The following is a 21,658-nucleotide window of genomic DNA, read 5'->3' as shown; positions in this document are numbered from 1 at the left end:
GCTCCCCTGTTAGAGGAAAAATTGGCCAGGGGGGCCTCCGTACTAGGGAGGGTGGTCCACCCCCGGTTTATGGCCCCAAAAGGTGCGAGGAGGGAGGAGTGAGGCCAGGAGGTCCATTTAAGGGGTGACCTCCCAGGGCTGGGCCTCTTTTGGCGAAAGGCGAGCAATGAGCAGGACGGGAGGGAGGCAGAGTCCTGATACGGACATCTGGCAGGGAAAATGTGAGGTGAGTCAGAGGAAAGGGGGGTACGAGGGTTGGAGGCAGTGGCGAATCCCTGCTTTTGTAAAGGGGATATGGGTCAGAGAAAGCGGGGAAGGCGCGAGTTCAGTAACCTGATGCCACCCGCTCCCTTCGGCCGCTGCCACCCGCAAACCCTTCCTCCTTCCTTTTCACCTTACCAGATCTGTTTCTCTCAGTTTCGGTTTGGGGTCCGAAGCTGATACCCCCTCTGTCCTGCCCTTCTCAGACTTTGCTTCGGTCACCGAAGCAAAGCCGCTCTCGCCTGCTCTCGTCCGGTGCAGGCGGCGGAATACTCGCAGGTTATCTTGGGGCCCCCGGGATAGTTAGGAACCCGGTTCCAAGCGGCGAATTGAGCGCAGCCGCCAACGGCATGCCGGGGCCTTTTCGCGCCGGTACCGGGGCGGAAACGCTCACGAGGGAGCGCACGGGGATGGGACGGCACCGCATGAAGCCTCGGCAGTGTTGGGTGCCAATGAAGCCGCGGAAGCGCTTCAGTCTCGTAGCCATGAAGTTAAAAAAAATAAAAAATAAAATAATAATAATGATTGCGCGGGGGTCCCGAGGCCAAAAATCGTTTACACTAACAATAGTTAACTAATAACTATAGAAAGCTCATCGGGATTCGAATCCGCCAGCAGCATTGAGTGGAAGGCTTCGTTCCGCAAGAGCGGCCCCCCCCCCCCCCCATTGCAAACACACCTACGGCCGCTCGATCAGAATACCACGTACCCCCGCCCGCTACAGTTCCTCACCTCAGTTCGTGTTCAGGGGGAAGGCGCGCCATTTGCAGGCGCGGCTATATAAAGTATCAGAAGCGGCTGCAGGCGTTGACATGGCCGAGTCTGCATTGTCGTGTTTCTGTCAGGGTGCGGGCACATCGGGGCTAGCGAAAAGTTGCCGTTAGCGGCGCACAGTTGCCCTCACCAGGACCCGCGAAGGAACTGGGGGCGAGGGGCGGGCCGATGCCGCAAAGGGCTGAGTGGCGCTCGGCAAAAAAGTGCCCCCCCCCCCCCCCCCCCCCCACTAAACACAGTCAGGGTTTTGTTGCAATGAACAGCTAGGGAATGCCTGTGTTTCCAACTGGCATTACGACATTTAACAACTTAAAGCATAAGCTAACCATGCATCTAGAAAATAAAGGAATAAATAAATGTTAAAAATATAAAGAAATTAATTGAATAAGTAAGTAAGCTGAAGGGCGCCGTAACCGGCGTAACACAGTAAACTCCCGGGGTATCGCCGTATATGGAAGGATGGTTGCAAATAGTTATTGTGGTCAACAGGTTTCTGGCCAGCGTGTGTTTACTAACAGCCTGCAGCACGCGCGCGCACGGCTCCCAGGTGGGGGTTGGGCAGTGTTATCCACAGCCGCTGCCTGCAGGCACTCCGAGGCGTATTGCTTCAGGCGGGGTTGTAAGTCGGGAACACCGCCGCCCAGCATACTTTAAGAAATACGTGTGTTCGGTTGCTCCAGGTGAGCGGCATTCGGGGGCGATCTCGGCTTCCCGAGATCTCCCCACGGGAAGAGAGTGCGTGGAGTCGGTTCCTCGCAGCTTCTTGAGCTGTGCAGGCGCCTTGCTGGTCAGAGCGGCGGCCGGGCTCGTCCTCGGCGGGCAGCTGATGCCAGAGTCGCCGGTTTCGTCGCCGCCCCGCCTAGCCTGTGTGCTACTGATGGCGGGACTCTGGCTCCATCGCTTCTGCTGCGGGCCCTTGGAGCTCCTGCGGGGACCTGACCAGATTGGCCAGATAACAGAACAGGGTAGGAGCCGCACAGAGACGGCCAGCGAGGTGAGGCGGCGCCCCCATAAAGGGCGACCTGCCTCCGGTCTACCCAACAGGTGGTACCAGGTTGTGGATTCACACCTGATGCAGCGGGGAAATGTGCGCAACGCGACCGTACTGGGTGAGTGAATAGAGCTGTCAGGCAAGCATGGTGTCCTGCAGTGTTTCGTTTGTCGGTAAACTGGGAGTATTACGTTTTTGGGTGCGAATGCTGGTTGGTGAAGCGTGGTTGCGGGTTAACCAACATGCCTAGAAAGCGCTTAAGCCCCCCCCCCCTTGTTAATATACAAAGTGGGACTAGACCATACTAGGGTAAACCAGGCAGTATCAGAAGAGCTGTCCATACAGATGCGGGTGTGGGGGGCTCTTGCTATCAGCCTACAGGAAAGTCAGCTACAGCATGTTCAAACGAAACGCATATCCATTGCTTTAAAAACTACCCACAAAATAAACGGCCGGTAATGAGTAATCGGCCTGGGTCTCGATTTTCAACTAACGTCATTCCTATCACCAGTGCTTTAAATGGGCCGGCAAATCTATATAAAAAAAAAAAAAAAAAAACACGTAATACTTTTAATTGGAGAGTACCGGCACTCCTCAGAAACTCTAGCACAGAGTACCCGCACTCACATTTTTTCCATTTCAAGCACTGCCTATCACCCCTAGAGCCTTTTTCAGAGGAGCTTCTGGAAAGTAAAGTCCTGGTTCCCCAACAGACATTATAATTGAATGGTAGCCAGCGGATGGTGGCAACAAACTGGTATCGATTCGCTTTGCGTGGAGCGGCCCTGACAGGCCTGGCAAAGCGGCTTGTGTTGCTAGCTGGGAGGGAAAAAAAAAAAAAAGGGGGGGGGGGCGTCTGGTCAGGGCACCTTTATCAAGCTGAGGGGTGCGCAGTGTAGGAAGCTGGCCTGGCGTATAGGGGGCACAAGAGGTACTTACACCTTGTGCCTAGCCCATTTATCAATTATTAGTGTAGAAGAGGTGTTTCTAGCAGCTTAGGCTGATAGAAGGTAGATAGAGCAGAGCAGCTTCGGCTGGACTAGGAGACGTGCAGAGCTCCTACCGTACCACGGGTGTCGTATGCACAATAGCAAAATAGCAAAAAAAAAAAACAAAAAAACACACAATACACAGATATACTAAAAGAAAGGTCCTTGATTATTACAATATGCCAAAAGGATCCCAGTGAGTGCCCTCAGTAGTTGACCATCTGGTCTACACTGGTGTCACACGCACAATATTATAGGAAACACAATACACAAAAGTACAAAAAATAAGGTACTTTATTTCAGGACAGTAGGCCAACAGTATATCAGGGAGTACCCACAGCATGAGGACAAGTTACATACGCACGATATGTGTACGCGTAAGGAAACCCCGCATCATCAAACCAATTACCTGGCAAAACTAGGAACGGCCTTGTAATTGTAGCATTACGAAGAATTCCTTGGGGGTGCCACCTGGGGAGCTGAAAGCCACCGTTCAGTTATGACAGAGGGATACGCGACAGTCGTGAGGCATTAAGACATACGAGGCATGCGAAGTAAAAAAAAAAAAAAGAAAAAAAAAGAAAGTATATATGTGTGTATGTATGTGGATATGTATATATATGTATATATATATGTATATATATGTATGTATAGATATATATATATGTGTGTGTATGTATGTATGTAGATATATATATATATAATAAATAAAAGAAAACATGTGTATCTTATCGGGACACTTAAGGTTGGTTTATATGTATATATATGTATATATATATGGTAAGGTCACACAGGGGAGGATGCGTAACAACTAGGGATGCCGCCTGAGGGGGGTGGGCAACATGTGTGCCGATCAACACATCTCCGAGCTTTCCAATACCTCAGGTAGAGTGGGCGCAAATGAAGTCAACTAACAACGCTCTAATACCCTTGTGTCGAGTTTGCATTAATAGATCGACAACACAACGGTGGAGACAACCTTGAGCGGGGGAACCAGGTTCGGGGCTAGGCTTCAGCCCCTCGTCCCTCAAAACGGTCAAACCAGGGGGTCTATTCAATTAGGCCCATGGAATCGGGTGGGGCAGTAGGTTAACGGCCCCTTCGATAGCTCAGTTGGCAGAGCGGAGGACGGTGAGCAAAGTCAGGGATCTTTAGGTCTCGGGTTCGGATCCTGCTCGGAGGACAGGTTTACCCTAGGGTACCATTATCAACAGTATGTTACTGATAACATGGGTAACACAGCGGCCCTATTATCAACAGTATGTTATGTGTAACATTGGTAACCCGGCTGCCTCCCCCACAAAAGGTTCACTGCGGTGTCACAGGACTTAGCGAAGGTGGGGCAGCGATGGAGAGTAGGACAGCACCACCAGATCTGACATGAAAGAACGATGGTGGCAGCATACATAAGAGATGGACTTGTTGGAGGGTTGAGTCAGGCGAACGATTCCAGGCGCATGTGCATTTCTGGACTACGCTTCGGGAACAAAAAAAACAACAAAAAAAAGATGTGTATATATATATATATATACACAATCTTAATAAAATGAAATTAACATATATAAGTAAGTATAGCAATAAGGATGCGAAGCAGAAGCTTAGCCGCAAATAGCAGGACTCCGGGGCAATTGACAGGATAGAACTAGCAATATGGGACCTACCATCTGTGACTTATAACCTGCCTCCAAATTCTGTCTGACAGCCATATAGAGAGCAATGCGTGGCACTCGAACTTATCCTGACTTGTAATGTTAGGGACTTGTCATTTGAGGAGACAAAGGGAGTGATTGAGTTAGGAGGCAAAGGTCTGTCACAGGAGCCTACACAGGTAAGGAAACTGCGGCCCAGCTACCGAGATGAGACGTGTTGTTGTCAAGCGGATGAGGCAGGCCAGTGGGGCAGGAGTTTATGCAGGTAATCATGCTGGGGCCCCAGCTGCCTCTAAGAGTAGGGTTGTGACCAATCGGTGGCCAGCAGCGCTGGGGCCTGGATGCATACACGGAGTGGGGTTATCGAAAATTAATAATAATGAGGAATAAGCAGATAAAAGAAAGGAGCGACATAGGTTTAGAAATTTTAAAGGAATTTCAGCCGGGCCGAACTGTAGCCCGGCTGTAAGAAGCGGGCTGGAGGTATTATCTCAAAGTAAGAAATGGCATGCACAGGGTACAAGGGTTCCCCTTAGAGGTAGGATAGTGCAAATGGAGAGAATTCTATGTGGTATTTTGTGGTGGTGTGGTCAGCCAGTAGGCCTATCAGGGGTTTGTGCGGGGGCATTGTGGTTCACATACAGGCAATGAATTAGGATCACACAGATGCACGAAGTGGGGGGTTATTGGAAATTCAGAATAATAATGGATAAGCAGATAAACGAAAGGAGCGACATAGGTTTAGGAATTTTAAATGAATCTCAGCCGGGCCGAACTGTAGCCCAGCTGTAGGAAGCGCGCTCTGGAGGTATGATTTCAGAGCGAGGAATGGCATGCACAGAGCACAATCGTTCCCATTAGAGGTAAGATGGTGCGAAAGGAGAGAATTCTAATGCGCTGTTTTGTGGTGGTGTGATCGAGCAGTAGGCTTATCAGAGGTGTGCTGGGCGTTGTGGTTCACACACAGGCAATAAATTAGGAACACACACTCAGAGACAATTCCAGGCTAATAGGTTGTGTAGAGAAAATATCTTTCTAGTCTATTTTAAGAACCACAGGTGCAATATTTGCAAACAAAGGAAGGGGTGGCACAGGCGAAGAAAGGCACTTCAGTAATGCAGGGTAATGACTGCAGTAATGGCGGACACATCCGAGGAAGTTAAGGCATGGCAAAAAGAAAAAAAAAAAAAAAAAAGGGGGCATGTAAATATACTAGAGCATTGACGAGCCATAACATGTGCGGTAACAGATGTCAAGAAGTGGTGAGGTAATGCTTCCCTTCTCGTCCATCTAGGGACTGCGACAGTATGATGATGGGGCCACTCCGTGGTGGCCAGAGCTGAACGCCTGGCCAGAGTGGGTGGCTGGAACCCGGTTTCAGCGATAGCAACTCTCCTGGATGGGAACCCCCTGGAACGTGATGTGCCATGTGTGAGCTAGAGTGGGCCAGCTGGTGGGCCAAGAAGGGGTTAAGCCAGCCTTTCCAGAAATCCACCTGGGGGGAAAACTAGCTAAACAACTGGCGGTAGAGGTCCACGGTGGCGGGCCGTCTTAACACTGGGTCTGGCCAGAAAGGTTGCCCGAGGGAGCTCTGAGGCATAATTGGGCCAAGAAGATCCCAGGAGAGGTGATTCAGGGAGCCAGGTCTCCAGCCCCAAGTGGAATGTCCAGGCAAAGAGTCAGCCCGCGCTAGTGTGAATCAGCATGGATGGTATTCAGCAGATGGGTACACCGGTCTGAGGCGGGCACAGACACTTCCTACCAAGGGTAGAAACCCTCTCGAGATAACAGCCTGAGAATTAATAAGTAAGGGAGGAGCACAGGTGGGGGGGCCTCGGTTATCGCGAGATGCCATCCCCGAGGCTTGGCAGAGTTACAGGGCGATCCTAAAGCTATAAATGATTAAAAGGCCTCCAGATGGTGATTCCTGGAGCAAAAAGCTATTCCTCAGGCTACTTGGAGCCTTTTACGGCGGGGCCTGGGATGATGTGACGGCGCTCCTTAATCCCGCAAGGGACAGTTGGAATCCTGAGCAACTGTGGAGACTGGCCTGGGTCTCGCTCTGACTTGTCAGGAGCATGACAAATTGATAAAGTGGTAAACCACAATAAAGGAACGAGCTGTAAGATGCTAAGCGTGCTGGTGCAGAGAACACCAGATGGAACAGCTCTAGCTTTCTCAGGATGGGTGTCGGCCAATGTTTAAGAAACTCATCGCTGACACCGGGATCGCCCGTAAGCTAACCCAACCTGTGTAAATAATAAACTTGCGACATATTATACCCACAAAATGTTGTCCTAGCATTTATTATGTTGCATGCATGATATTGTGATAAATGCCAATTGCACACCCACTAAGGGACTAGGGGTAGCAGCGCTATGTGGCTGGCCACGTCGCACGTAGGGCGACAATAAAGGGGACAGCTTCTTAGCGTCGCTCCCCTGTTAGAGGAAAAATTGGCCAGGGGGGCCTCCGTACTAGGGAGGGTGGTCCACCCCCGGTTTATGGCCCCAAAAGGTGCGAGGAGGGAGGAGTGAGGCCAGGAGGTCCATTTAAGGGGTGACCTCCCAGGGCTGGGCCTCTTTTGGCGAAAGGCGAGCAACCTCCCACCCACCCCTACGACAGGGCAAACAAGCTCATGCATTCAGAGATGAAGAGGTGATTACATATGTGAAAGAGGTGTTTACAACATGAATTTCTCAACAGGAACATCAAGAAACGTCGCAAAGCGGAGTTACAGGGCGATCCTAAAGCTATAAATGATTAAAAGGCCTCCAGATGGTGATTCCTGGAGCAAAAAGCTATTCCTCAGGCTACTTGGAGCCTTTTACGGCGGGGCCTGGGATGATGTGACGGCGCTCCTTAATCCCGCAAGGGACAGTTGGAATCCTGAGCAACTGTGGAGACTGGCCTGGGTCTCGCTCTGACTTGTCAGGAGCATGACAAATTGATAAAGTGGTAAACCACAATAAAGGAACGAGCTGTAAGATGCTAAGCGTGCTGGTGCAGAGAACACCAGATGGAACAGCTCTAGCTTTCTCAGGATGGGTGTCGGCCAATGTTTAAGAAACTCATCGCTGACACCGGGATCGCCCGTAAGCTAACCCAACCTGTGTAAATAATAAACTTGCGACATATTATACCCACAAAATGTTGTCCTAGCATTTATTATGTTGCATGCATGATATTGTGATAAATGCCAATTGCACACCCACTAAGGGACTAGGGGTAGCAGCGCTATGTGTTGCTGGGCTGGAAAGAGGAGGCACAGTCTCCCAATCTGCCTGGGTGCGCCCTGGCTGGGCACTCTGGCCAATCCTAACGATGCATTCATGCAACATTAGGATTGGTTGCAGGGCAGGCTGGGAGCCTGTGCCTGACTGCAGTGACCAGGAAAGCGGTGTAGCGTCGGAGGAGGTACTTTTTTTTGGGGGGTGTAAAATTCAATGTTTTTGTGCCCACACCGCGCACCCCTTAACCACGGAGCAAACCACGACTGTGCCCTCAGAGTTGCTTTCCCCAGCCCCGTTTTAGTCTCGCCTCTCCTCCAGGCCTCCCTTGTTTTCTTCAAGTCCCTTAATGTGTTGCTTCAGTGCAGCACCCACCCATCCCAGTGTTGCTTTGCCATTCGCCCCCACTTACCCTGTGCTGCCTTGCCACTCTCCTGCTCTTCCCTGTGTTGCTTCTACTCCTCCACTCGTCCGCTAAAAAAAAAAAACACCTTTGCACATTTTCTTTATTTTTTAGTTACTGACTCAGTTATGAAGTACGCATGGTGCGCGCACCTACAAAAAGATGCAGGGGTCCGCGTTAAAGGTTTTTTTATTTTTTATTTTGAGCCCATGCTGCACATGAATGTGGAGCTAAAAACCATTGGCAAGGCCCATAGGTCACAAAGATGAGACCTACTGGCTTTGCCAATGCTTGTTCTACTATGGAGTTGTTCTTACCCTATTTTTTAATTGCTTAATCTTTCTTCACTTTAGTTAGTGATGTAACACAGTACAAGCCAGTCTACCTAAGAAAAACAAACAGAAACGTGGTGACAGCATTTTTTTATGGCAGTTTTAGCTGCCTCACCAGAATTTTTTTCTCCAAAAAACAAAATGACACATAGCCTACATATGGGGAGTGGCTTTCGGTCAGAAGGCGTCATCCACTGATCTGTTAAATGTCATTCACATTTTGCTTCCGACCACCCAGTATACAGCAGGGTCCGCTGGAGAGCCCACTTGACCTAATGGCTCCCTTTACTTTGAGTGACTGCACATAGTCTTTGCACACTGTTCACACCCACCTGAAAAAGTTCATTTTTCAGTGACAACACTGGTTTAAAGTGTGTTTTGTGTATTAACCTTAGACACCAGCTACTTATTTTGCCTGCACTTTGAGTGAGAAGTTAGATGCTAATTGCTTTTTCTGTCTCCTTTTCAAAGTTATAAACTACTTAAGTCACATTGTAGCTGCTTATAATCCAAGTGCTTGCTTTTGTAGTAATTTGTTCTTGTCCCCTTCACAAATGCTGGTGCTACTAATAATAACAATATAATGCTAGGCACAATTGAGAAGCTTGTTATTTTGAAAAGTCACAGGTAAGACAGCCACATGAATAGAATTGTGGAACTTATCATGATATATATATATATATATATATATATATATATATATATATATATATATATATATATATATATATATATATATATATATATATATATATATATATATATATATATGTATAGAGAGAGAGAGAGAGAGCAATTCTGAAATGACTTCTATGAAGCACTTGCATTGCCTTCCTTACCTACTACTAACAAGCATTTGCAAAGCAATGGGTCTTGCACTTGCTCGAGTTAGAGCTACTGGGTTGTAAGCTCCTAACCAGACTTTTCTTGCCACATAAAGTGAAAATGAAAAGTAATACAGTTTCACGTAAGCTAGCTGATTCAAAGCGCCATGGCATCAGCTTGATGCAGCACACAAAAGGAAAAAGAAGTTCGCTCGCAGTCAAACGTATTGGCAAAAGTGCAATTAGCCATGTAACAGGGGCGATGTCCAAGGTGGTAACTAAACAGCCCCAAGCAGTGTTGCCAGATTGGGCGGTTTCCCGCACAAATGGGCGATATTTTTCCCATTTGTGCGGGAAAAAAAACCAATTGCGGGACCCCGATTGTTGGGCTATTTTTAGCCCTGTGTGCGCTAAAATCGCGGCGGGGCGGCGCCGCCGGAGATACTGGTGGATGACTGTGCCTTGACCGAGGTGCTTGTCTAGTTTCCAAGGTTTGATTGGAACGCTACATTTTCCCACGTCAGAACGTTGTCTGCGATTGGCCACAGTCATGTTTATTTCTTGAAACTGGAAAATATTATTTCCTGGTGCTAGTGAGGTGTTCTGATTGGTAGGATCCTGTCTATGTCGTTCTCTGATTGGAAGATTTCCCGGCATTTAGTGATGGCGGTGTTGGACAGGCTGAGCTTTTTGCAGAAGGTAAGCTTATATTTTAGTATTTAGTACTACTTTTTGTCGGCCTTATTGTAGTCGTCGGTCTTAGCCACATTAATGTGCTGAACACATCGGAGCCAATTTCTAGGAAGTACTGAGTAATCCTCCTCTTGTTTTGCTCTCGGTATATGGGGAGAGAGGAGTCACCCGCAAGTGGAACTGTTAGAAGATAGGTAGGGAAGTGTCCGTCCTCGCAAGAAACCCGATGACAGGCAGCAGTGTAGCTCATAACAAGATCAAAAGTGAAGCATCTACTGCACAGGTGTTTACCATGAAATTATCCTCCGTCCAATAGTAAATAACTGCCAGGGTCACGTTCCAGTACTCCAAGCATCATATTCTGCCCACCTACCTCAGACCCAGCTGCTGCAAGCCAACGTTCTAAACGTCACATTCACTCTACCTTACTCTGCATCACGCCCAGATTTTGTTTGAACAAATTCTAGGCACAATCGGATTCTTTTTAGCTCAATTCCTTGTAGGGGTCGCCCGATCTTTTAAGAGGAAAAGGGGGCTATTAAATCGAAATAATATTCCCCCCCCAGTGTGTTTCCAAATTCTCCCTTTGTTCCCAAATGTTATGTATGATAGCTTCAGCTTCATTGTTTTCTACACCACTCGGCATGCTACTCAGTCTTGTACACCATCTGCGGAAGCATTACACGCCGGGACACTGCACAATGCTTTCAGTGCAAGCTAATGTGAAAATTAAACTACTCCAATATTTTTTCTGAAATCCATAGTTTGTAATTATTAGCATTACTGTGCTGTCTACACTCGCCATGTAACAACTGATAATTGTATATGAGATAACGCACCTCAAACCGTACATTTTACGGATATCGCAAGTCACAGAGGCGATCTGTGACCATTTAAAACAATGGGGTAGAAGACAGAGTTCCCTTATAAGGCCATGGAACTCCACGATTACTTCGAAAATCCATTTAACGGACGTCACAGGTTTTGGGTGCTGGCTTTGGCACCAGGCATTATGACTTCGCATCTCAAGTGGAGTAAGTAATCACAGATGAGCCGCCACATCATTTTCTTAATGTCATTGGGGGCTTCCATGAATTAGAACCCCAACACCAATAAAAAAACATGCAACACTCAAGCTATATGTAAAAGCAGCAAGCAACTGCAGACAAGTGTACTAATATCTGAAGCCCTATGTTTAACGCATGTTACAACTGAATCTTTGACAAATATTTATAACGATATTGATGAGCTAATCAACATTCTTATCGTTTATATATTTATATTCAATAAACATTGATTCTAACAAAATAGTACTGTTTTGACACATTGCCTAACTTATGCTTCACAGTCAACGTCTGGCTATGTAAACACTCAGCGGTTAGTCTGGTTGTCCAGTGTCAAAGATTCGGAACTGCAGCGAGGATGTCTAGTAAACAGCAGCAAGGCAGGTGAAAAGGGGAAATGGGTGGGTTTGAGATCCACCGCCCCTCTCCAGAATAGGTATCGCCCCTCAAAGGTGGGTTAGTTGAGAGCCATGCCTTTAGCTTTCTGCTAGAGAAAGCTCTGTGCCAGGGCCAGTGTTTTTCTCTATTTTGAACACAAACATCCAGTTTGGGGGTTTATAACAACTAGAAACAAATACCAAGCAGACAGCAGCATGGCCATCCCTGGGCATTCAGCGCTGCTCTGCATCCACGTATCCCACAGTAGCACTTAGCACAGGGAGATCCCCTCAAGGCTGACTGGCATAGCTCAACACAAAAGGAAGATCCACTGAACTGGCACTCCGCCTACCGGGTCTATATGCCCCCTGTCTTCAGGACTATTTGGGCTCATTTTTTCTCGTGAAATTCGTTTTTCTTTTTGAGCGAATACAAGGGAACGGGTAAGGCAAAAGATAACAAACGTGGGAAACAAGTAAATGGACGTGAACTTGTGTGAAGTTGAGAGCCACAACAGCCAACGACATGTTGCCAGACAGGGACTCCACGTCAGAATGACCTTACCCCCTTATGCCTCTAAAAGACTTTACTCCTTATGCTTCGGAAGTGTACCAGTAAGCAGAAAGTGAATGTAAAAGTGTATTAGCGGCTTAGTGTTCAGTCTCTTCAGTTTCCACTGTCCCATTCACCACAGTCTCCTGCTCCAGCTAGGCCTTTGCCATATTACCTTCCTTGAGCTTGATTTCTGAAACATGTAACCTTTATTTCCCAACAGGATTACACCAAAGTATCCCTGAGTAATCTCCACAAAAAAGAGCAAAACAAACGAATCGGAAGACAGGAGAATAGCCAGATCCTCACAGTTTTGTCAAGGGGACATAGTATTGGCAGAGTTGAAATGCTTAACCAAGAAGGACGCACCATTTGACCCTCAACTGAAAGTGGCATCTACGAATGGGTGGCCACTATTTGGAGAGATGGACAAATGTGGTCTCATTGGCTGAGCTAAGCGAAATGAGGGTACATGGTCAGTGCACAGCCTCACTGCATGGTTCTGTACATGATCTTAGTGCCTAAATTATTGACATCACTTGTAGTCATGCTCTGCTCAGCGTAGCCATTGCTTGCATTTGACACAAAACACTAGCCTTTACCAATAATTTAAGTTCAAGTTCACGGAGTTTGGGTTACTGTGTTCTGGCCTCTGGTAGCAATTTGCAGAAGGGTGTTTATCGCCTCACACAAACAGCCTTTTTCACCTCACACAAGGATGTATGTTTCTGCGGGGCCCTGTTGACCTCCACTGTCCAGGGTAGAGGTAGCCCGCTAAAACAAGTGTAGGGGTAGTGCCTGAGTACGTCCGAAGGAGGCAGGAAATGAGTGAAATGTTGGTCTGCTGCCCATTTAATGAAAAGTCCAGAAAGTAGAACAGTAGTAGAGCAGACTACAGATACACACTGGGAATGCTAGATGGCTACTTGCATTTCACATTTATCTACCGTGTGCATCTGAAAGGCAGTGAAAATAACAAAGGTTGTGCTTTGAATCCATTTGGGGGGTGTTGATTATCATAGGTTAATGACTGAGCTAATGTAGCAAATATTATCTTTGCATGTTGGGGCTGACATATTGGGATTAACAGGACTTGAACTGTAAAATGCAAAGGGAAAACAGCATTGGGTCTGCTTTCCACAAACTTGAGTTTGGCATGAAAAGTTGAGTAAGTATGAGGGGTAGTCCATTAAGATGTATAACTTTTTGCTGTTATCGGTGAGTTGTTGCTTTATTGTAAAACCAGTTTGAAAGCTAGAGCATACCTCTTATTTAACCTTAAATACGAGGGAGTTGCCATCCTTTGGCTCATTCCTCATTTCAAAACATGACAAATCCAAAGAGTCAATTGTCTGCCCTGAAACCAAGCACTTGCCCGGCGTGTGTAATGCAATGAATAATCTAGGCACTGTGAGTTTCACATATTTGCTTACATTAGAAATTAGATTTATGCTTTAAAATGTTTGCTTCAGCCTACGACTGCATTAGTTCAGTGTTAAAAGTTTGGGCTACTTTTTGGGCTGGGACCGGTTCATTTGGGCTTACTTTGGGCTGGTCGTTCAACAGCTTTGGGCTATAGAAGGCTTTTAAAATCTGGCAACACTGGCCCCAAGGAGGGACAAACGTTAAGCATTTACCAACGAAAAAAAAAAGGATTTTTGAAGGGCAAGTCAATGAACGAGTGATAGTGATGGGCATGCGGTGGGCGTGATTAAAAGCCCAGATATATATCCAAAACATCGAAAAAGCAGCGCTTGCGCACTGCTATGCTCGACCTAAAAATGGTCAGTTTACTGAGGCTATCCCTTGTCACTGCTTTTAATGCCCTCAGCAGTGGAGTGCGTTTTTTAAACTGTAACAGAAAGTTTGGGGTATGAGGTAAATCCCGATTTTAAAGAATGTCCCACCCCCACACACCCTCTATGTCACCCTAATCCATGAGACTTTCCATCTCCCCAGCTATGAATTTCAGCCTCAGTCTGTCCCCCTCACCGAGGGACCGAAGCAGCTTCAGTGTCTAGCCAGGGGAAAAGAGGCTGATAATGAAGGGGATTTTGGGATGCCTGTAGACAGAAGTGGATGGAACAGCAGCAAGCAGCCACCCAGGACAGACAAGAGCGCACAGCTTCTGAACGAAAGCATCCAGATGCATGTCTCTGGAGGCATACATCCCTCATTTCATAATAAGTGGACAAGGGAAGTCTGGACTCAGATTAAAGGAACTTCCGGTAAGTAATCTAGGCCCTTACACTGTACGAATTTACAGCAGGCTGTCAAAGGCAAGGTCTCTTGAACACACCACATTCCTTACACTCAATGAATTCACACACGGCGCATCGCCCTGGAATGTAATCGATCACATAGCAAGAAGGATTTCGGTTGTAATAGCATGACTAACAAAAGTTTAACAAACAAGTTACTTACCTTTGGTAACGATTTATCTGGTAGAGATATGTTCTGTGTACAACCGCAACGTCATCATGGCGACCACAAAGCCAACGACGGATGCAGAGTCAACCAACACCACCTAACGGCACGCGAGGGTACTGCTCAAATAAAAGTCTCTGGATCCAGTCTGACGCCTGGGGGAAATACCAAGGTAAGGAATGTGCAACTTGAGTCCTGTGGTCAAATAACACTATAAGCAACAGGTGTTTCAATCACCCAACTGGATTGTACTCATTTAACTGAATCTGGAAGGATGAAAGGCAGAGCTGGCTTCTGAAATAAGCTTGAGCTCTGAACTAAGCAAAATGCTGTTTACGCCAGTGTAATCTTCAGTAATTTCATCATTCTGCTTAATGCTTTTTACGCAAAATGGACGAAATTATACCATGTAGCTAAATTTCGACTTTTGTTCAGGTATAAATCCTACCACAAGAGCACAGAAACAACATGTGCAGTTATAACGCAAGCGGCTGTTGTCCATGTCAAAGCGATTCTGCACAATTTTTTTTTTTAGCACAAAATGTTTCCTTGCATGGATTAATTTTTCGCTGGACTGGCATTTTGCGTAGTTCTTTGGGAATTTCGTGCATTTTCCGCAAAGGAAATTACACAAATTTTGCACAGCCCTAATTTTAATCACTGACTAGGAGGTTGGAAACAGTTTGCTGCTGCCTCTGCATGCACATTTGTCCACAGAGCTGTACTTGTGTCTTTCAAGCGCGTAGGTTACACAGATGAGATTTCTGCTGCATATTTTAGTTCTTTTTTTAGAGAGAGACACATAAGGTTGCGTTTCTAAAGCGTACACAAGATCATACAGCGGTGACATGGTTCCCGAAAACAGTATTTCCATATATTCTGTAAGGTCAAAATTGCTTCCCAAAATTGACAACGCCATCTTACGAAAAAAAAAAAAATTATGACCTTGCAGAAACCCATCTCCAGTACGGGAGCAAGTATTTATGTCAATCAAACAATAAACTCAAGACAGCAGTAGAAGAAGGCATGTGTGCGCTATGTTGCTTTATGCCAAGCATCACTGCCTTCACTGACGTCACTGCCAGTGTAGTGTGTGTTAAACAGTAATGATTGAATAAGTGGTACTTACTGAAGGTAGTCGAGCATGCTAGCTTCACAAGGCATCTGCACAGGACTCTGCCATCCCTTCTTGAGAAGTTGCCTACAACAGAGACAGGAACCTCTTCAGCCTGCACCCCCCCTGAACAGGTAACACGCCAACTGCATAATTTATCCGAAGCCCTCCCAACCCTGTGACACCAGGCTCTCAATACCTCTCTGGATTGCAAAAAGAGGGTGTTTTCTAGCTAAGCAAGGCTCTCCTACACAAGGAAGCAGGAAGGTATAATTACATATTTAAAAAAAACGTCTTGTATGTCAGGTTTCCAGTGATGGGTGGTCCTTGTATCATTTAAGATGTGTTGGTGTGGCATTGCATTTAAGCTCTATTTAATAATAAGCATTGAAACCCCATCTGGAGAGGTGTCAGGCTGACCCTATACACAGCCACACATGACTGTACACATCAACACAACAAGCAGTGGAAGGTAAAAATATAAAATTTCATCGAACACATAAAGGATACCACAAATTAAGAACATGCTTAAGACATCCGATGGTTGTTGCGAGTCAAGTCCCTGCGACACAGACCTCTTGATGTAGGTACGAAAGGGACCCCATGATCGTGTCAGACTTGGCCACTATCTCTGGGTACGGCTGCTCTACACATAAATGTTAGACACTTTAGCCCACTGTGCTGAGACACAGGGAGTGGGAGATACGTTTACTCGTGACACAAGAAAGTGGGCATATATTATTAACTCCCATATCTCCCAACAGAAACACCAGGAGTCCCAGGGGAGCCGCAGCACCCATTATGCCTTTAGTGTAGGAGAGAAGCTCCAGTTAGTCCATAAAGCGCCAGCACCGTTCAGATCCTCCAAAGATTCTTTTAGCCTGGCAGGTGTAAGACCCCATCATAGGAGATTTTATTTTGAGTTCTCTCTTCATGAGAAGAAATTGGTGAAGCAGCCACCATCGTTCAGAGCTTCATCTGCAAAGCCAGACTGCCCGTGATCGGGCGTTTCCCGGGAGGCTGGAAGGTTGGGGGCCGCTTGTGTTACTTGGATATCTAACACTTTACAGGTAACATTAAACGTGCCAAGACAACCCTGGTGATTAATGTACCTGCTGGAGAGAGATGCGAGTTTTGCCTACTGGCAGTTTTGACTCATCTAAGGTAGAGCAGAGGGTTAATGTGCCTGCTGCAAAGAACGTACACTATGGAGATCACAAAAACTGTATTTTATGTGTAATGCTGTGCAGTTCATAAGTTACAATCATAATCTAGCCCAGTTAGCTATGAACTGGAATCAAAGGGCTGCATGCAAGCTGCGTGGTACAGGTTAGAAAGTTGTGTTTTTCCCCACCCTTCAATTATCCAAATTCTGCTACTAAAGGGTAAGTTTGGCAACAATAAAATGTTATTAGTAAAGCCAACCCTAACCACTGTGTTGTGTTCTGAATCCTGAGTTTGTGCATCCCCAAACGAAGTCATCTTAAAACATGCCTACCAGTATGGATGACATTTTAATCCTACACTTTGTAGTCTCCTGTGTCTTAATTAACATTTTCTATACACTGATTTACACACATGTGATTCATTGTCTCTGTATGTGCGTGTGTGATGTAAAGGGCTCCAACACTCCGTGCTGGTGTGAGAGGAGCTACAAATAAATGAAATACATGTAGGAGAGGGGCTATAGAAAGAATGGAGAGATGAGAGGCACAGTTGAAGGGTAACAGTAAGGGAAACATTAAAGAGCCCCAATAAAAACTGCACCATTTTTGCACCCCCCCCCCAACCCTGTTGTGTTGTTCAAGCGCTCGCTATGCACCGTATGGAGGCTTCTTTCACAAAATTTGAATTGCTAGGGCTGCTTTGGCTTCCCAGTCAGGCCCTATTCATCTGGAACCTTCCAGTCTGATTCTGCTTCCCAACTGGTCAACTATCAATGTCAATGTGGCCTATTTTCATGTTCCAATGCCCGATAAAATTTGGATATCCCTTTCTGGTTACTTTTTGTTTGAATAAGTTCTCAAAACTCGTTTTTTCCCCAGCTTTGTTAGGATGCATAAGATCAGAGTTAGCTCAGTGGAGAAGTTGTTATGGCCTCTTGGTATTAGCATTTGATAATGGGAGTACTTCTCTCGGCCTGTTCAGTTCTGACAACTCCACCAGAATTAGGATCACCCAGAAACAGGTGTGTACCTTATGACCATTTACTAAACGTACTACCCAAGAGTTCAGGAGTGAAGCCAGTGCTGCCGGAAATAGGCGTTAATGGTGAAGACATGTAGTTACACCTTTCTTATGCACTGCCCCAATCTAGTATGGTAGAGTCAGGATTTCAGGTCAGGGGTGATTCTGGGAAGGGGTAACGGACGCCTACTAATGATAAGGCTTGCTCAAATCCATTGGATGCAACTGCAACAGCGTCACACCACCGCTCACTTCAATCATAGGATCACACGATTCAGTCAGGGAAGCAACTGAAGACTGTGGAAAAATGGGCAGTGATATCTAAAAAGCACTCACCACTAACCACCAAAAGGGTAGGCACTTCCAGGGTCCGAAGTTCGCATTCAGGTCAAAAGTGGTTGAACCAGTACTTAGCTACAGAGTGATTGTCTCCGTGTCTGGAAACATTTTGGGATTGTACTGTTGCTCCATTTTTAATGGTTCCTCTACGCAACCTTTCGTCCTATCAACTTTGTTATTTTCCTTCCAGCCATTTCTCAGGTTAGTCATTGACCCTTCAGAGTTTGTTACTTTGGGCCTGATTACAACTTTGGAGGAAGGTGTTAATCCGTCCCAAATGTGACGGAAATACCACCAGCCGTATTACGAGTCCATTATATCCTATGGAACTCGTAATATGGCTGGTGGTATATCCGTCACATTTGGGACGGATTAACACATCCTCCAAACTTGTAATCAGGCCCTCTGTCTTTTTTACATCGTTTATCCTTTCACTTGTCTTTTGTTCTTTTGCAGTCTTCTGCCACTTGGTGTCCTGGGAACCAGCGCTGGTATCCTGGTCGATGTCTTGTTTCATTAACATCAACGCTGTTCTTGATTACGGTAAGCTACTCAATCTACCAGCAGGCACCTCATCTCTGCACCAGCTCCTTTTCTGCAATGACTGCACATGGACCTTTTGGGTTGAGCACTACTAACCTGAACTGCCTTAGATAAAATGTACTGTGGCATGGGTTCAGCCCCAGTAGATGGGACAAGATTGGTGCTAGAGTTCCATTAATTAGGAAGGAATCTATCCTGGCAAGTGACCCATGGACATTAAAGTAAAAACTATAATTCACAGGTATCTTGAAATATTAATGCATTTAGACGGTTCAGGTGACTTAAACTACTCAATGGAGAAGGTGGTGTTCCTTAGTGATATGAAGATACTGAAGATCAGCCATGACGGGGCTCCAAAGTGATATTAAGATTCACCCCATACAAATGCCACCCCTAGCAAACATAGAAATGCTAAGCAGCAAACAAGAATAGAACTGGCCAATGTAATTAATTGGACCATAAGTGGAAAGCAATGTTATCAATGTGTCTTCCCCCCAGAATTCGTCCATTACTGTCACAATATTCAGAATCTCAACAAAACAGAGTCCCATTCTGAAACAATTTTGGCATCCATTGAGTTTTATGTTATGCACTGAATGAAGTTACATTAGGAACCAAGAACAATTCAATCTCAGCCGCCTTCAAGAAGTAAATAGGTTTTCTGACCTAATGCTACACATACATCTTTAGAGTGAGCTCATTTTGAAAATGCATTGCCGTGGCAGTGAAGTTCAGTCATTAAATGATAGGAGTCATTATCTTACAACTAACCAATCAATTTAACTTAGATTAGTATACCTCGGGTCGTAGAAACTTCTCGGACCTCATACAAAACGTAACAGAAGACGCCCAGTGTAACAAGAGTTTTGTAAACCTACACCTCAGTGGGAACCACATACCAACTCTCACAAACCCACAGGCAGGCAAAATGACCACAATCATGAGTATTCTTTTGGTGTCTTATAGTAATCAAAAACGAGAAAAATACAAAAAGAAGAAAAGTAGGAACCAGGACTGATATTCGAGAACATGTAGTAAGGAGAAAGCATAAGATATGTGCTGTTAATTCACTACTACAATACAGGCTGTCAGAGGATATACTAAATAAGTGCCCACTAATAAGTGGTAAAAAGATGTCTAGTCACGGCAAGGAGTTTCTAAGCCCGAGCATGACCACCAAACAGATCTAACAACACAAACCCTTTGTAACAGTAAACCTTCAAAAGGAGCAAATAAAGTGCAGGGCAAACACAAACAAGTAAAATAGAAAAAAGGAAAACCTCATTAAAGAGTAATACCATGAGTGTGGGGCAGCTCTAGAATAAACCTCCAAACCAGGTCAGATTTCAGATGGTTAAAATGGAAGATGGAAGCACATGATGACGCTCAAAGCAAAATTGTGCAAAGCAACATTATGATCCTCGGGGCAAGCAGTTGTACAACTAGGTAGGAAGAAAAGGTGTGATATTAATGAGATATCTAGGTGTACTGAAGCCTTTTACGACTAGGTTTAAAGACCTACAGCCGACACAGGATTTGCTCTATTCAAACACCAAAGTAGCATTCGGATGAGGCACCCCTTCTAGTCGCATGGACATATCTAAATCTGGGACTCTTTTAGGGAATGGGGTCACATATCATATTGTAGGATGATCCCTCTAGGTTAGCTTTTCTGCTCAGTTTCCGGACAGCATTTCTTCCCTGGATCAAATTGCCTTCTTTATCAGTCACAGTGTTCTTTTTGTTCATCACGTTCCTTCAAATACAGAACCTTTGTTGCTACACCTTTGGTTTTAGATGGAAACTGTTTATTGTTGTACATGTAAGTAACTCTGCTGGGAAAGTCCCAGTGATGAGGGATCTCTCATTCCAATGATGAGTAGTGATGCGCCACAGTTCTCTTGGCTTTGCTAACATGGCGGCCAAATGGTTGCTCTCATACCTCTAATTTCTTTGTGAGCGATTCTCGTCACTATCAAGCTGATCAAGGATATCTCAAAGCTACTGTTCTAAGTAAGGTTCCACACAGCTGACCAGTTCTTCATGTTTATGGATTCATTTGGTAAGAGATGTCTCAAAATTATATACCCTGCTCTCCACCGTCCTAAGAGAGTGATTGAGTTCCTTGAGTGATTTTACTAAATCCAAATCCCATAATGCAGCAGCTGGATTTTATCCCCAACACTTGAAATGATACTGCTATATCACCAGTCCGGAGCGCCCCCAGCTTACAGTCCCATCGTAAATGTTATTTACCACCTCTCTTGTGGTCTTCTCCTCCTTCAATCACTCGTTCTTTACTGCAGTGACTTCTGCAGGGCAGGGACTCTACTCCCATCTGTCTCGCATTTCAGGAAAGCATCTTCAAGTGCAGAAACTGAATAAGCAAGGATGGATAAAACTTCTTAAGCAATAGCACTGCCTTGTTTTATTCACTCTTTCTCTATGTTGCGGTGGTTGTGGCACAGCGGTGCCTGCTATGCAGACAACCATGACACTCTTGATGGTTACCGCATATAATACCTATCCGTCTACTCGCAGCAAGTTATTGCGGTGTGAATGGAGCAGTCAGCCCAGTAAAAGGCTCCTGGGATTTCAACGAATGAGAGGGAGCACAGCACACACACACTTGTAAATAACTGATAAATGGTACACCATTTAGTGGACAGTTGGCCTGACAGGACATCCCTTCAAACATGTATTCCTTCTATCTCCATTGACGAGCTTCTGGAAAGGTGTGCATCTAGCCAGCCCCTGTCTATGAATAATCAAGACAGTACAAATAAAGAGAAAAAGAGAAAAACTGGTTTTTGGTCCTTCACTTGTTAATGTGTTTCATACACTCAAATTATTTAAGTCAGGATCAAAACAAGCAAATGTTTTAGGATCACATCAAGTTTCCCCAAAA

The 21,658-nt window shown here is 45.7% G+C and overlaps 1 protein-coding gene and 1 long non-coding RNA gene across 8 annotated transcripts in view; one reads left to right on the top strand and one right to left on the bottom strand.

Moving 5' to 3' along the window:
- The window catches only part of SLC38A5 (solute carrier family 38 member 5), a 372,114-nt gene that overhangs the window by 185,912 nt on the left and 164,544 nt on the right, over window positions 1-21,658 (bottom strand). The window contains exon 2 of one of the 7 annotated variants that reach the window (XM_069209564.1): window positions 15,697-15,768. The exons of the other annotated variants lie outside the window; for them this stretch is intronic. The gene's annotated coding sequence lies outside the window, so the exon portion shown is untranslated. The remainder of the gene's footprint in view (window positions 1-15,696; window positions 15,769-21,658) is intronic. 7 annotated transcript variants of the gene reach the window in all.
- Window positions 18,674-21,658, top strand: part of LOC138260989 (uncharacterized) — a 75,200-nt gene continuing 72,215 nt past the window's right edge. Inside the window, exon 1 of the long non-coding RNA XR_011199037.1 lies at window positions 18,674-18,750. This is a non-coding gene — a long non-coding RNA (uncharacterized lncRNA). The remainder of the gene's footprint in view (window positions 18,751-21,658) is intronic.

This window comes from Pleurodeles waltl, chromosome 10 (assembly GCF_031143425.1).
Source record: "Pleurodeles waltl isolate 20211129_DDA chromosome 10, aPleWal1.hap1.20221129, whole genome shotgun sequence".
NCBI classification, from domain to species: domain Eukaryota; kingdom Metazoa; phylum Chordata; class Amphibia; order Caudata; family Salamandridae; genus Pleurodeles; species Pleurodeles waltl.
Note: the sequence above shows the minus strand (reverse complement) of the source record. Positions and strands in the feature narration are given on the sequence as shown.